General features: G+C 37.9%; 1 protein-coding gene across 1 annotated transcript in view; it reads right to left on the bottom strand.

Annotated features, from left to right (window-relative positions):
• LOC139743016 (MOB kinase activator 2-like) overlaps positions 1–18,290 on the bottom strand; it is a 45,138-nt gene that overhangs the window by 18,117 nt on the left and 8,731 nt on the right. The gene's annotated exons all lie outside the window — the stretch shown is intronic.

Raw genomic sequence — 18,290 nt, forward strand, 5'->3', positions numbered from 1 at the left:
CATCAAGCTCTGAATAGTGTTGTTGGAATCATCAGAGCCTATAAAACTTTGTAAATTTTAGTGTGCAGTCAAATGCTGCGATACAATTTTTCAATATTTCATCGCAATTCACAAGTGATAGAAATCAGGTGTGCTTGTCATAATGCAGGATGACTGTCATGCCAAGCGTGCGCCTGTGTAAAACACCACATCGATGTATAATCCACAACAGCACCAAGGATGATCTTAGAGAGCAAACAGATCTTGGAAGTTCAGATTTGCAACACATTTGATACCCTGGACAATTAATGCACTTATATCAGTCTTCAAAACTATCCTGGGAGTAACGGAGGTATTCAGGTCGTAGTCCAGTCCACTCTGGTACAGCAGCGTACATGTACATGTAGTCCTCAGACAGACTCGTGCTTTGAGAAGTTTTATATCCCCGCCATAAAAGGATTTCGACGTGACACAAAAGCCAAGTCTGAATTCCAGATTGCGATACCAAGCAGACAGTGTGTACACAATGCACTCATCAACAGAGAAAACTTTCACAGTACTACGAGGGGTGAGTGCATTCAACAGCACATCTCTTCTTGCTAGCAAATGCTGATGTTGCTGCAAATGATGGCGGTCAGTGAAGTCACTTCTACAGGTACGCACACCACCACACTGGTATCAGAAGGGCCAAACTGGGCAAATGAAGACGAAGGTTCAGATTTACCTGATATTCGCTTTTAAATAAACACGGTATCTTTCATCAAACTTTGTGTCAATGGCTGCAAGCATCCCAAGCGCAGGATGTGTGTGAAGCTGAGGGCAAACAGCTCTGTTTATCTCTGAGTCTGATCCTAAACGTTCATAGTATTTCCCTTCAAACACTTCAACCCCCCTTTGTTTGTCCGGTTGTACTTTAATGGTGAGGAAAAAGGGATACGCACTTGTTAGTCCGCGACCAAAGTCTGACATAGGATCGCATGGGGCGTGCGTCACAGAGATAATCATCTTTACAGTGTCATGGCTAAGTATAATACTGCGTGATTAGATGACGTATTATTTAACAGATAAATCATATATATCTGACTATTAAAAGACATAGCAAAAATTGCTGTAAGAAGGTCACAATATTCTGTAAGAATGAAGTTAATATTAACAGTTTGATGGTATTTACAGACCAGTCACTGCAGGATTATATGATCAAAGTACATTCTGATTGCTTTGAATAGTAATATCTCATTATATATAAATTTTGTCTGTAATGCACAGACGCATATAAACAGAAAACAAATAGAATGATACACAGTGTAAGTTAATCAACCGTCCATTCCTTTGCCAGATAGATCCCAAAACAAAAACTGTTAAATGTGACCCCAAATGAATACTTCTGTGGCTTTCAGTTCCCCACAGGCATCACAAGCAGCCATCACCACCTTAGGTGTATCAGCCTTTCAGACACAGATACAGATAGGCCTCATAGCCTTACAATGTCAGCACAGCAAGTCATTTATGAATACATTGGTGAAGCAAGTATTTCACAGTTCCATTAATATGTCTGGCTCTGATGAACCATTCCATGGAAGGGTCATTATCATACACTGTATGGGAAAAAAAAATGCAGAGAACATAATCAATATTTGGATGTTATTTTTCATGAAGAGTGGAAGTACAAAATGTGTAAAATGTTTCACTATCTCATACACTGTATCTTTGGAATCCAGCCTTTTTGTAAAAAGTTACATTTTCATGACTGAGAATGAAGTTTTAGGAGAAATAAAGTAGCTTGTGGGTTGATGTCCATGTTAAAAAAGATATGATTAAAGCAATCCACTGCTTCTATCTACTTTTACTAAAGGGTATACTCATTTTGATTCAAACGTATGAGTTTTGTTTACTCTAATAGCAATGTCCCAAATAGATCACTTTGAAAACAGGTTTTTATCAGTGTCACGCAAGACACTATAGAATGGCTGTGATGATAGCTGTAGGATGTCATGCTGCAATGTATAGATCTGTCAAATGTCTGTAGTACTCAAACCCATTTAATTGTGTCTGAAACATTAAATACTAATAGAAAATAAGACAACAGCAACTCCTTGTCTGCAATAAAGAAAAGCTAAACCTTGTACATTTAGATATACGTAAAAGCATAGAAAAACAAACTTGAGAATAATAAAAATGTAAAAACAAACACAAAATAGAATAGATGACTTACCACAGAAAACTCATCATGTCAAAGGAAAGCCAGCACTGGAAAAACTCTACTCAGGTATAGACGAGTGCAAGAGTGAACGATTGAGCAACACAAGCTCTTCACGAGTCTGCAAACACTGTGCGCCGGAGCCCCTTACTGTATTTAAAGTGGGTGTCTTTTAGCCACGTGAGGACAGAACCCCAATTATGTATTTCATGAATGAAGAAGAGCAAGGATTGGGTGGAAAAAACTCACTGGCGAAGAGAAGACGAAGGCAAGATGCACTCAAGCGCTCTGTCTGGGGATTTTCACAATCAGCCTCTTTTCTTTACTGGTGATTCTCTTTTGACGTGCAATGAAAATGTGATACACAGAAGAATGTCCGCAATTCGAGAATCCGCACAACACACACAACCCTCGTACTGGCATAAATTCATCCAAGGTGACAACTTGTGCCAACCAATTAGAGGAGCACAAATGAGTATCCAGTTGATATCACGTCAGGATAGCTTGAAGTGTCCTTTTCATTCATCAAGGCTCTGATACTGAAGCTCAAAGCCCGTCCCACTCCACTACCCACTCTCTCCCCCTTCCCTTCTCCTCCCTCCCCTCCCCCCTTGAACCCACCCCAAAACATCGACCCAATCGCTTTAACCCTTGTTATACCTGATTACTAAATCAAAAACAAATACAAAAACATCAGGCAACATATCTGCTCTTTGTAAATGACCCAGAAAGAAGATGCTGTAAGAATTCATGACACCCTCCAGCTTTTTCCTTCACATTCTTATCATGGCTACCACATCCAAATACTATGTACAGGACAGCCACTGGGCAATGTCCCGGGGCTGTAAACCTATGACTACCCCTTGCAACTTTTACTAATACATGTAATTCATCCCAAATATATGGTGTCAGAAAACTAAAAACTGCAGACATTTCTAAGAATTCAAGCCTATTATACTCTCAATAAATTTCTTTTTATTCAAGGGCTTCAAGAGGCCACCCCCTCCCCCATTCAAGCAATGAGGTGTGGGAAAGTTCTTTCATTGCTTTTGTAATGATAACTGTACATGTTATACTCAGTGCAAGAGAATCTGGACTTATCCATAACAAATTTAAACAAAGTTACTGCAGTGATGTCCCAGCAAGCACTTTCTTCTCTCTCCCTTTCTCTCCTATCACAACCCCCCCCCCCCCCCCCTTGCTCCCCGAAGGACTTGGAGGAAATTATTACTACCCCTGTGACCGATGAAATGCTTCCTCTACTTGTTTACCAAATCTATGTAAATCTGATGTCCCCCCATGGGGTTGGGGACTGCTTGATACAGGCGCAAGGAGCCAACTCGCTCTCTCTGTTTTTTGATGTTAAAGGCTCTGCAAGATTCAGGGAAGGCGAGATGACAGAAAGTATTCATACATTCTCTCCTTGACTTTTCAAAATACATTTGAACAAAATCCATTAAATGGCATACAGAGTGTACACGCACGCACACACACACACACACACAAATCATTTTGCTCACATCATACAAGTACGTGTACAATATAGACTTTGAGGTGAAGGAAATAATTCAAAGTGACAAGGTAATGACTTTCTGATGGAAAATGAGAAGTCAACTGTTGAGTTTTAGAATGCACTGTGTGATCATACTGAACAGTATCACAACACAACTACAATGTACATGTACTTTTAAAATATTCACTTTAAATATTATATTTCTTCATGTCTTGGTGAACATCTCATTGCTTTTGTGAAATGCTTACTCCTGAAAAATAAGCACCTGTGCAGTGTGTCCTACAACTGAAGTGATCAGTAGGGCCTAAATCTGTCAAAGGAATAATTTCAAAAATCATGTACACATGTACCTCTTTCCCTATGGTGAAAAAATTAAAGTAAGAATGTTTCCATTCAATTAGTGTGCCCTACACCCCTCTCCTGTAGATGAATTTCTTATTGTCTTACATTGCAGTTCCGATTTTGGTTTGGTTGCCTTTTTCTTTGTATGTAAAGAATTGGAGCATGTCATCACTTACAGTTTGTGATGGGGGTATATGCATTTAATATTTGAAGCAATTTGACTTGGTATAATAGTATGACTTGATAAACTAGGTCTTTTGACATTCAATGTAATCTTATTCAGCTTTCATTTCAATTCCAAACATTATGCAGGGCAACAGTCTCCTGCACAGTACATGTAGGTCACTAATGTCACATTTTATGGCAGGAGCCCTGCATTGGGTTGTAGAACTATATACTGTACTTCAGATTTGCTTTAAAACTTTTCTGAAACTACTGTTAAAGTGGAAATTTCCAGAGTGTAGTTGCAGTGCAATTGCAGTACGATAGATTTTATCCCTTTTATTTTCTTGACACCTGTCATATTTCAAAACTGGAAATACTGACATGCAGTGTGAAACACAGCTGCGCACTGCATCCCATATGTTGTAGAAATGCATGCAAATTGTAAAGAAATGTACATGATTTTCAGCTGCACTGCATTTTTCTCATTCTGAATAATGTTCAAGGTACATCTCACTGTAGCAAATACATACAATTCGTACTGCCGGTACACAGTGTGCTGTCTATAGCACATATTGATTTTTTCCCTACAAAGGATGTTTACTCCAAACCAATTTTCTGCGTGGATGATTCCAATTTCCACTGAAAACATCAGCTGTTGCAAGCATTTGTCCTCTGGAGCAGGAAAGGGCTGTATCGGTGTCAGATAAACGCGAGAAAACAAGTCTTCAACTTCATCCCACTGATAGAAAGCATGTGGCGATGAGTTACACAGTCCAGATTCGTCAATCAATTTTCGCTTACAAGGAGACGATAAAGTTGCTGCTGCTCTAACGAATACATACAAAAAAAACTTTCAACTTAAGCGCATCTTCCTGTTTACAACTGCAATGAGTTCGTTCAGCACAAAATGAGAACACGAAATGCACATTTGGCCGGATAAGAGTAATTTAATTGCACTGTTATATTTTTAAAAGTACCAGTTAGAATACCCACTACAGGGTAATTTTATCAAATCTCGGCTTGGCATTTCTTCTGACGAGTCAATCTGGAGGGTTCACGATCTGTGTCAGTTGCAGAGGAGATAAAGGATGTATAGAGATACATGTACAATGTGTACATGTAAATTCAAATCTTTGAAAACTTTAGACAATAGAAAAGGACCCATTGCATCTGAAGGTATTTTGTGTGTTTCATAATAATTGATTGATTTTACTACTATTGAACACAAACTTGCATTATTTCTAAAATCAAATAGGGCCAGTCATTTTCCAGTTCCTTACATTTGTAGGTGCTTTCAAATTCACTAATTAGAGTTTTGCTTGATTCTGGGTGCACTTTTGCAAATTGTGTGAACACATGTACATGTACATGTAACCTCTAAAACCCTGAGTGAAGAGATGGCGCACACACATGTAGCTTGACCTTGTTGCATTGATTTCCGCCATGGTGCACGATGGTGTATCAAAGCTGTATCTTTAATGAGTTCCTGTACATGTGTACAATGTACATGTTTGTACAGCAGTTTGTAATTTGCACATGTGAACATTTGCAAAATGACCTGAATTTAATCTTTTTCTTTCTTTCACAGTTGATTTAATAGGCAGTTCACTCGTTTTCTAAGCAACATGATGATGATGATGATGATAGTAATAATAATAAGGACAATAATAATGATGCTAATAATAATAATAATATTAAATTCCTAGAAATGTATGGTACTGCCATCATGATTAGGATTGGAATATGGTATATGTACAAAATGTATGATGTACGATGTAAGTCTATTAGTGACCTTATGTGTATAAAAAAGGAAATGTGACCAATATGGTTGTATCCATACAATGTACAGTGTACAGGGTCTTGACATCTGATGACATTTCATGTAAAATGTCCAAATGGTCTGTACTTTCTGTGTAACAAATTGTACTTTCACTGATATGCACTTGACTGTTTCAATGCCATCAGTAAAGTTGTCTTCCTATTTGAAATGACCTCTTGTCATTTTGTCTGTTTACATACCATTTCTTATAACAGAGCATTCAAAGGGGGTATATTGTATTGTGCCCACTCTGCTCATACAAGATTAAAGGGATAGTATAGTTTTGGTTGAGATGGGGATTCAGCTTTTAACTTTGTGTGAGATACAGTGTACATGTAATAAGAAACCGCTTATGAAATATGAAAGAGCATACAAAAACAAGTGGAATTCAAAGTTTATTGATGAAAATTGGTTTTGAAATGGCTGAGATATCCAAAAACAAAGAGGCCCAAATAAGAGGTGGTACCTACCTTAACGAACCTCTTTGTTTTACTTTGTTTTTTTTTTTAATATATCTCAGCCATTTCAAAAAAAAAAAATCATAAAATAAACTTTCAATCCCTCTTAGAATTGTATGCTCTTTCACATTTCATTAGTAGTTTTTAATCATCTTGCAAAAATTAAAATCTGATTCCCCCATCTCAATCAAAACAAAAAATTACCATTTCTTTATCATCTCATCCCATAACCCTATCCACTAAAAGCTATTTCTTTCAACTACGCTGTCCCCACACGATTTGCTAATAATATGCTTGAATGAATTATTCTCACTTGGTCTTCCTGTTACAAACTATGGGGATGGATGGACTTACAGTTGTAAGGACAGGAGTGATCCAGCACAGATCTTCTGTATGTGGGTGATAAGGCATAATCCAACATTGTGTACAGAGACTGAGTAAATGTACATAATGACTAAGACGAGTGCTAAAGAAACATCATGTGCATGCTCATGAACATGCATACTTTGTGCCTGGTGAGTCATACATTGTAAGTTCCCAGGTCCCTCCCCCTAATGCCTAGTTTACACCTCTTTTTCTTCAAAGCAGCATTGTACTTTGTAGCTTGGACACACTGTAATGGCAGTTCTTTCAAATACAATATCACGCAAGGGAAGCATCTCAAGATAGACTTGGCATGGAGTTGATTCATGAATTCGAAGGAAAGTGTGAAACCACAACATGGTATTTAACCTCTATGGCGCTAGTGTAGAATGACATCAGTCATGGAATACTCACTATGGGGTATTCACATACACAATGTACTACATGTACAATGACCACAAGAACAGTGTTTATTTCAGGTTTCCAGAACTAGGGTTTGAAGTGTGAAATGGTCACTAGTTTAGCATCACACTCACAGTGCGGTCTTCAGAAACCACTCAATGAGATGTCAAAGATTATGCAGTTCTAAGGGGTATCAAAAGTTTATTCGATGAAAATCGGTACTGAAATGGCTGAGATATCCAAAACAAGGTGAAACAAAGAGATACTAATAAAGTTGGGGCATGTCGCCTTTTATTATCAGCACTTTTTTGGATATCTCAGCCATTTGAAAACCAATTTTCATCAAATAAACGTTGAATCCTTCTTAAAACTACATACTCTTTCATATTTTATAAGAGGCTTTTCATTATCTCACTTAGGAATGTTCAAAACATGAATCCCTACCTCAACCAGTACTGCACAGTCCCTTTAAATGAAGAGTCGCTACAGTGCACAGACTGGGATATTGGCCTTCAGAACAGTGCTGGCTGGATTTACTGCTTAATTAGATCGCAAGTTTACGAATGGTGCACACATTAGGTCACATAAGATTATGCTGATAATAACAATAATGATAATAATAATAATAATAATCATCATCATCATCATCATCAAAATCACAATAATAATAATAATACAGTGCTTATATATAGCACATCACTACCGTAGTGTCTCTATGCGCTCTATGATACTGTAGTTCCACAATCAATTGTACATGGCGTATGAGGTGTTATTACCTGTCATGGTTACTATCACAAACATTAAACACCATCTGTCTTTCTTTTCTTCTTTTTTTTTTTTTTAATCATGGTCTAGTGGACATGTTACTATCTATCCATGGTAACTGATGCAGTCAGCAGCACTATGTTTTATCAGTGGTAGTTTAATATGGATACATTGGTGCTAATTTTTGATGCAAAGATAATCTACGAAGACTAGGAGAAAAACCACAAGATATAAAGTTTTTCAAATCTATTTGTCTGTAATCGAGGTGGAAAATTCTTATAATATTTACTGATAGGCAGGAGTAGAATTCCTTGAGTCCTCTTCAGGGACTTGACACTATAAATGACTTTCCACTTCTACACTATGTATTTTCTCCATGAGTGAGTCTTCCTCTCTCAACCCCCAACCCCCCCCCCCCCCCCCACCCCCTTCAGAGGTTCTGTAATTTAAATCTAAGCCTATCAGAGCAGGGTATAATTTGATTAGTATCATGGCATTATTGCGCAGATGCTGCAATGCTCGATACGTTGATACTGTTCACTTGATACACATATACTATACTATGTACAAGTGTACACGTGTACTGTATGTATCCAGTGTACAGTGTACATACAGTGATGCCATCACCAGGGGGCATTTCATGAAGCGTTTTGGTCGGATATTTTTCTGACAAACTGTTACAAGTTACGGAAATCCTTGCATCTGATTGGCTGAGAGCAAATTTGTCTGGCAACTTTGTCTGACAAAATGCTTTGAGCATGAAATGCCCCCCCCCCCCCCCCCCTGAACAGTGGGGGCTAGAAATGAAGTTTATGCTGTATGTACATCATTTTCTGAGTGCTGGACATCTGTGCTGCAAGAATCACATGGCTAGCCCTGCCTCTTCCCTTCACCCCCCCCCCCCCCCAAAAAAAAAAAAAAAAAAAAAATCACAAAATCATAGTTGATCCATTCACATTTTCATGACAGTATCAAATTAGGGTAATCATAATAATATGAAAGCTATAATGTACTGTAAACCTGTAAATAGGCTACTGCATTAATAAGATAGAAGAGCCATCATGTGAATAAGAATGGCATCTTTTATTCTTCTCTTCCTTTCTTCACAACCACCACACTGGAATGTTGTTCCCAAGGGCAGTTTTTGTCTCCTTACTGGTCTTTTGTTTTCACAAACAGTTCCTTGTAATACACTGACTTGCAATAGGAGCATTCACACTTACACTGTTAAATAAATTTTTGGAAAAAATAATGCCTCCAGCGACACTGTGGCGGAGGCATAAAAATGCAATGCCATGGGAAAATCACGAAATCTTTATGATTATCAATTCTTAAATTTCTTTATACAAAACTTTCCTTAAAATTCTCCACTTATGTTAACAGGACATTGTAATAGGCCTAAATATTGAGCAGTGCAAAGATCTATTCAGCTTGATTTTTTTTTTTTTTTTTTAAAGCTTGTGATAATTTACCCTGCAACGGGGGACACCCCTGTCCACACCATCTCTCCCAACCCCCCCCCCCCCCCTTGTGCATGGTTGGTTTGCTCCCTTCCAGTGTCTCATTCCAAACTCTCACTCAAGGATGGCAGCTCTCTGAAATATGTACGTACAGCATGTGTACTTTGTCCATATACAGTGTGTACAAGCACTACATCATCTTTCAGACAAATAGAATTTGAAATTGTGCATTTTGCATAAATGGGAGATGTGTTCACTGTCTTTCTTGAACCCTCTGACAGTTCAATCTCTCATTTCTTAAGAATCCACTAAAACATAGCTTTTACATCGTATTGACATGTAAGCAAAGGGGAGAGTACTCCTACTGCATCTTCTGTTGTTTTTTCCCCTCTTTGATGTTTGAGGGGTGGGTGCATAGTGGCTGGGATAACAGTTTACTGTAAAAGTGGAAATTTATGTAACGTGTAAATTTTAATACATGTACATGTAGAACAAAAAGAAAAGCACACTATTTTTTTGTTTTGCTTTTTTACATGTACATGTAATACTACATAATCTATTTTGATTCTGCTGAATAAAAAACACACAATATTCATTTTGCCAAGCCGAGCATGAAAAATTACTCGCACATAAATTAAAAAATGTTCACTTTTACAGTATTGTACACATACAAATTTATAGGATGATCAGCCCACTCATGCTCTTGTACAGCTCACAACTAAATGCATTTCTCAACAACATTGCAATGCATGCATTGTACTTTCGGTTTCAGGGAAGAAGGAGAGTTCAACCTAATGCTCTCTTTAAAGGGACTGGGGAGGAGTGTTGGAACCCAAAATGCAAAAGTGCTATTTCATGAAGTGAAACAGGCAAAAACAAGGACCAATGCCTATGAAAGGACTAAGCAGTGAAAAAGAATCGATGAAAAATACGGCATTATGAAGATATCTATGATTTTTTGAAGAGCGTTACATGTAACGCTTGTCAAAATCACGGGGGGTCGGCTTAGAGGCTCTCCGTTCAAGTGTTGTTTTTGCCTCCCTCTTTTGTCCTATTTTGGCACAGCGTTAATGTATTGCCTTCTCCTCGGCGAAAAGCAAGCCCAAGATATCGCCGCGATTGCGAGGCGAAACCCGGGTGCCTGTTCACTGGCTAGCGAGCGTTATCGGTGCATTTCCCGGGATCTGCCCGGCAGCTAGCTAGCACGGGTCCGCTTGAACTCTGATCTGCTGGCTGCGTATAAATACCATCCACACTAACAATGGAGCCGCAGGAGGAGAGCGAGAGATCTGTCTCCAAGAAGAGGAAGACCATGAAAACCAGTGACAGAGTATGGAGATGGTGACAGAAAAATAAAATGTAGAGTCCCAATTCCCCTCAAGACACTAGAAGATAAGGGGCTGAACGACAGAGATGTCATTTCACTTCGGCTGGATCGGTAATAAATTTGTGAAACTCGGAAGACCTCATAGAGTTCAGTGTGAGTAGGACCTATAACAACTGTTACAGTGTTAGTGTTGTTAGTGTAACATTAATTGATAGAGATGTCACTTTAGAGGATCTACACACACTATTGGCCTACTATTTAGTAATACTGATAGTAGGCCTAGATTAGTAATTTTGTTAGGTGTCCTATCCCCTATGCCACACCCTAACATTTTTCTATTAAACTAAAAGATATACTTATGATAGGCCTATCAGAGTTTGCCTGAGATTTTACTCACATATGTGGAGAAAGGCTACATGCAGATTCACAAAAAGGTGTATTCAGAATGCGATTGAGGTATGGTAGGTATCCTAGACCTTTGTATTTTGAGACCCATAATTTAATGACATGAAAGTAGAATAGGGCAACATAATCCAGAATACGGTAAAATAGGAATTCGCGTATCTACATGCAAAACACTTTATTAGCGTGCCATTTCTTAATGTGAACAGCGATTTATGTGTAATTAATAGAGAAGCACATTTCAAAAAGGAGAAATGTTGAGCCAAATTTGGGATGTCATTCATAGGCAAAAAAAATGTCCAGTTATGGTAACTATACGCAGCCCAGTCGCTGTACGTACGTAGCGACAGGATTCGCACAGTGTACTTACAGCGTGTGGTCGGGCTACAGCTATAAAATGGCAGAGAAAAAGGGCCTCGGACTAGGAGTGGTAGACGCTGTAAGTACGCTGTGCGAATCCTGTCGCTATGTACCTACGTACAGCAACTGGGCTGTGTATAGTTACCATAACTGGAAATTTTTTTGCCTATGAATTACATCCCAAATTTGGCTCAACATTTCTCCTTTTTGAAATATGCTTCTCTATTACACATAAATCGCTGTTCACAGTAAGAAATGGCACGCTGTTTGTGTTTTGCATGAAAATATGCGAATTCCTATTTTACCGTATTCTGGATTATGTTGCCCTATTCTACCTTCATGTCAAATTATGGGTCTCAAAATGTCGAAATAAGAAAGTTACGACACTCATCAGAACTGACGTTTGTTACAAATGGCGATAGGCGAGAAATCCAATTTTACGAAACGACACTGAATGAATGAAAGTGTCAGCGAATCTGGTAACTCTCGGTTTTTACAAAATACTTTGTGGCTGACTCAACTGTGTATATGTTGTCATCACAGCTATGATCGGACCAAAAACGTGAATTCACATGTTTGGTAAGGTACCTTGTTGTCTCCGGTACACATGGCATTGCAAAAATGTTGATTGAAGTGTATCTATTGTGCGTACATACATAAGTGGCTAATGGCGTATATGCATTGTAGCGCAGTTCACTCAGTCTCTATAGTGTAGTGGTTAATGGTGTATGCTTTGTAGCACAGTAGGTGCTAATTGTTGAGAAAGGTCTGTCAGATATTATTGTGGGTATCTTTTGTAGGGCAACAGCCAGCATCGCATTCAAGGACCATCCTGACTAGGCAGCTCAGTGAAGCCAGTGACAGCCCCTCTGGTCAGTTGAGACCAGCCCTCCCAGCTACCCAGCTTGATGAAGCCAGTGAAATTCCCTCTCATCAGTTTTGACCAGCTACCCAGCTCGGTGAAGCCAGTGACATCCCCTCTCATCAATTGAGACCAGCCCTCCTAGCTTACCAGCTTGATGAAGCCAGTGACATTCCCTCTCGTCAGTTTCGACCAGCTACAATGTAGCCTATACCCGGCTTGGTGAAGCCAGTGATGTCCCCTCTCATCAGTCGAGACCAGCCCTCCCAGCTTGATGAAGCCAGTGACATTCCCTCTTGCCCATTGAGACCAGCCCTTCCGTCGGTACAAAAGGTTTGTACAAACTAACTTTAATTACCTGGTACTATTTTAATACACCTAGATCCAACAACTGTTTTGAACCTGCAAATGAAAGTTAATTTTGATATTTAGTACACAAAACATCAATAAATTGTTAGATAACTCTGTGTTCTCAAACGATGCTGTTCTTATTCTTGCTGTAATTTAACTTATAACTTTTTTTTTTTTTTAAACCCAAAGCTGTGGTAGTGGTTAATAAGATTATGGTTGTCTTGATCATTACTTTTAGGGTTACAAGTTACATAGTTTGTACATTGCAGCCACATATAGGCCTACTATATGATTGTATGTGGAATTATACAGACCCCCAAATCCCTTGCATGTGGCTGGATTGAAAGACATCATAGGCCCGATGTGAGGTTGTATACACAACATATAAATAAATAGGGCCTACTTTGTAGATGGGTAATTCCATGAAGTTGGGGCAGTGTCCATGTATGTAGCATCGTGATATTGACAAAATACATGTCAGCATAACTCAATATCAATTATGCTATACATTTATTGTTTGTAGGCTTTACATTTGCATTGAGGCCACACATTTTCCTGGAAATTTTGTGCCATTCAGACTCAATTTTAATGAAGTTATTAAACAATATGTAACACTGTGTCCTGGAGCATCATGACATGTCCACGTAGCATCGTGATATTTTAAAATTTGGTCCAAAGAGACAAATTATGGCAATGAGCTTGACCAAAATTTGATGCAATATGCATATTTACAAGGTATGAATAAGATAGCTAAATATCTCAGATTTCCCGTACACAGTTTCAATTTTAAAAGAAAATTACAAAATGTATCACGATGCTATGCGGTGTCCTTTTTTGTGTAAAACTGTGGAAAGGAGAGTTAAGATATTTAGCTATCTGACTAATCTAGTAATTATGCATATTATATCAAATTTTGGTCAAGCTAATTGCCTTAATTTGTCTTTTAGGACCAAATGTTTACTATCACGATGCTACATGGACACGTCACGATGCTACAGGACACCATTACATATCGTTTTAATAATTTCATCAAAATTGAGTCGGAATGGCACAAAATTTCCAGGAAAATGTATGGTCTCAATACAATTGCAAAGCCTATAAACAATACATGTATAGCATAATTAGTATTGAGTTATGCTAAAATGTCACACTTCGTGCCCCAACTTCACAGAATTACCCAGATGCACAATGAGAGGCTGAGGTCATCCCGACGTCATGTGCAGTGTCAACTCATCAAAAATTTGGCTAGGGTCTCTGTAGGTCTTATTTTCCTTTTTGCTATTTAAGTTCTACAGTAGACAGTCTATTTCTAACATATTTCATGGAGTTTTCTCTGTTGCATGTATGTGAGCACTACAAGATAAAGCTACCTGGTAGACTCTACACTGAAATACATGGGATAGCAAGTTCTGTGACTAAATTTACAGATTGGTGAAGAACTAACGGGACTATCCTAATTGTAAGTCAGTGTTAATGCCTTTCATTGTGTCTGATATACATATGAACTCCAGTCCAGATGCCCCTGTGAAATGGAAAAAGGACAAGTTCATGAATGCCGTTGCCTTCTCCAATTAGTTGTGGAGGAAAATGCTACTCTGAGGAAAGGACTTGGGTCAAATTGAAGTGGATCAAAACCTGGTGAGAGTGCTGACAGATATTGATTTTATCAGAGCCTGGGCAGATGTAAGGAGATAACAGGTTACTGTAAAAGTGGATATTTTAGCGCGACTAATTTTTTGCGGTCGGCGGGGTAAGAAGAGTTTCGCATGTTTATAGTTCCGCGGAATCAAGACATCAACTACTTGAACAAATGGCGAGCAAAAATATTCGCATGCTTTTATTTTCGCGCTAGTTTCGGCTTACGCGAAATGCGTGAAAATGTCAACCAACACCGCAAGAAATTTCCACTTTTACAGTAGATGATGAAGACGTCCCTTTGGCATGCATATTAGGGAATTTTTATGTAAATATCATAAATAAAATGAGCTATTTTCATTGGACTTTCAGCATATAACATAATTGCTTTCATCAGTACTAAACTTGTCATTGCTTGAATGATAGTCTTTAAAGAGAATATTTACTATGTGTATTACTGAATAGTTAATTGAGTCTATATGAGTAGTAAAATAATTTTTCATTGTAAATGTGTAGTAGTTACTTTATTACCAACATTCAGTCATTAGATGAGAGATCAATAGAATGTGCTTGTTGGCCTCTATTGCAGTGGAACAGCTAGCATCACATCCAAGTGCCATCACAGATATCCAGGTTGTTGAAGCCAGTGACACCCCCTCTCGCCAAATAAGACTGCCTCTTCTAGGCTACGCAGCTCGGTGAGACCTGTGACGTCCATCTCGCCAGTGGAAACCAGCCCTCTCTGCCACCAAGCTCAGTGAATCCAGTGACATCCCCTCTCATCAATCAGAACCAGCCCTCCCAACTACTTAGCTCCATGAAGCCAGTGACATCCCCTCTCATGTTCTTCTTTGTGGCTGGCAAATGTTTGAAAACTGAACTTGGATGACTTCAATATCATAATTATGTTGAGTGCATCCAAGTGATGGCAATGATAATAGCTCTGACACCAGTTCTTCCTGTAAGCCTACTGTCAATTTATGCCTTCATTGTGTATTATAGCAAAAGACATGTTAGTAATGAAAAAGCTGCACCTTTGTACCAGGATTGTTGGGGATTCTGATAAATGCACATTGAACATGAATAACATCAATTCCAATCATAGACTACATTCATGTGATGGCAGGGATAACTGATATGACACTACATTTATATCTCTGAACTCTCTATTTCTGTCTTTCCTGTGAGGTAACAACAAACATGTTAGTACTCAAATGTGTGAATCAGAATGAAACAGTGAATTGATTGCCTGGAAAATTTGTTCTTGCCCCATGTAGCAAGTAGGGAAAATAAATCCTGTAAACTCCTAAACTGCATGTGCATTAAACTGTTACTGGAAACTGAAAGGGCTGCAATATCCAGGCACAAAGTGTTTTGTCCTTTTTTTTTCATTTGGTCTTTTTTCCCCCTGTGTTTCCCAGGTGTTTCAGAGGTGAAAAACTACAATTACTCCGTTACAATAAAATATTGCATCAGTGTTTTAAAGTGAACTTAAGCAGGGCTGTCATGCACAACAGTGTACATCACTGAAGGGCCTTTCACACATTTCATTATTGCTCTAATTATTATTATTATTATTACTACTACTATTGTTGTTGTTGCTAATTTTTTATTACTATCATCATCTTCATAATGATTATTATCCTCATTTATGTGATCACTGATATCATGCCATGTGTTACATTCAAGTGGCACAGCAGGTCCTACACAGTGGCATTGTCCATCAGCATTTTGGAAGACACTTTTTCAGCACAAAATTTTGTGATAACTCTATCAAATCACATTATTATGAGGACAATATTTTTGTGGTAAATGGAGTTTGTGCCCTTGTAATATTCATTGCATCTATATTTTGTGGCCAAAAAAAAAAAAAAGTATGAATTTTGATAAACAAATGTGTTGGAAGTGCTTCAAACAAGATGTTCAGTTTTCATTCACATAGATATAAAAATACATTGTAATATACATTTGGTAGGTCCCTACATGATGTTCTACTGATATAATTGTATATGCTCAAACCCTAAACCAATTGTGTTTTGACAATGCAATATGTAGAAGGTCTCCACACTGAAATAGTATAGTGTTCTTTGTACACTGTACTTGAAGTCATTAACCCTGTGACATTGATTCTTGGACTTTCACTTCAATATTTTTTCCCTGCAAATGTGCAAGTTATTTGAAAGTGGTTGCATTTGTAAGGTTCTTTAATTTACATGTTATAGTATTATTATCATAATTGTTCAATATGATAGGAGTATAATGTGTAGATGCCCAAATTGACTAATGACAGAATGCTGAGCAGTTTCTTTTTTCTTTTTTTTCTGCAAATGATTACCTTACCTGTGTCAATTGGCAATCTTTGCTTTACAACTATTTCTATTATGACATTTTATATTTAAAATATATAGGCCTACATGCAAGTAGCCAGCACAGATTTGTTATCTCTACATTGTACATCACATCACATTACTGTGAGAGCAGTTTCTAAATACATGTAGCACATTTGCAATTAGAACCTGTGCTCATGATGCAACACCAAATGCAAATATACATGCAAAGATAAAAGAAAATGTAAGGTCAGTGTACCCTGGTACACACAACTTCTAATGTAGGTCCCATGTACACATGCAATTTATATGTGCACATGAAATTTGTATTTATGCATGGTAGTATAATGTAAGTGTAGGGATTTATTTTGAACCTTTTATTATAAGTGTATCCCCCCTTCTGTTATTACAGGTACCACCCCTCTACACATAAATACGTCAACCCACACATACAGTAGTACCGGTATTCACATCCACAGGCATCCACGCACCCCACCTACAATTGTATCACAGACACACCACATATCACATGACATTTTCCACTCTTTCACTTCTCACCCATTGTTCCCTGTAATACTGAAATCATGCCTAAATCACCCAAGCCTGCACATCATTTACATATTATTATGAATATTTAGTTTTAACCTTTGTTTCTTTATTTGTATGTTCTGTTATGTTGATTTTGTGTATGCATGAATATTTATGTAACAACCCACATTTACATGTAAACCCATGCCAAATTATGTGAAGAATAAACTGGCTACAAGTTAGTTAGCCAGGGGACTCCTTCCAAGTAACACATGTGTGCTGCCCTAGTTTGCTTTTAGTGTGATGAGTGCTAGAGAGCTAAGTGAACCCTAGCCCTACATAAGTAATGTGTTAGATTTAAATTCACTGAAATATCACAACAAGATATTACCGTACCTGTGTATACAGGCCTAATTGTTAAGCATCAATTTACCAATGAGAAAAAAAATGTGTTTGGATGATAGAAACCTAATCAGGGTTCTAGATAAAAACTGAGTGAATGTTGTTGACCTATGTGGAAATAATTGACTTGAACAGATTATTCCTTGTGTCTTGATTTTCTCCTTGTATAGGTGAACAAGACATTGCATCATGCATGGTTGCATTGTACAATGTGTATGATAAATAGGAAAATGTATAAGATAGCCTCAGAAATTGTTGGATTGGTTATTATTACAGGTATCACATTATTCAGTCTAGAAGACTGAAAATGATCTGATCCCCAACATTTTTGTGTGTATCTGTGAAATAATTCCAATTAACCCTATTTATACAGAAAATAGGTAGGCCTAAGCCATACCAATGACCAACTTTCTAACCTAGTATGTGCATGTGTCAATTGTTAAGAAAATCATCCACAATAAATGTTACAACTATTAAAGTCACATGAAATTACGAATACATGACAAGTTGTACCGGTAATAAAAATGAACTATTGGTTAGTTCCAATGCAAGTTTAGATATAACATTGTACCGGATACCACGGTACTTCGAATTCTCTGGCCTACTCGGCACTTGTGTTTCAAATCTTTGAAG

Source organism: Diadema antillarum, unplaced genomic scaffold, assembly GCF_040938485.1.
Source record: "Diadema antillarum isolate AM-2024a unplaced genomic scaffold, OU_Dant_1.0 seq00001042_RagTag, whole genome shotgun sequence".
Classification (NCBI taxonomy): domain Eukaryota; kingdom Metazoa; phylum Echinodermata; class Echinoidea; order Diadematoida; family Diadematidae; genus Diadema; species Diadema antillarum.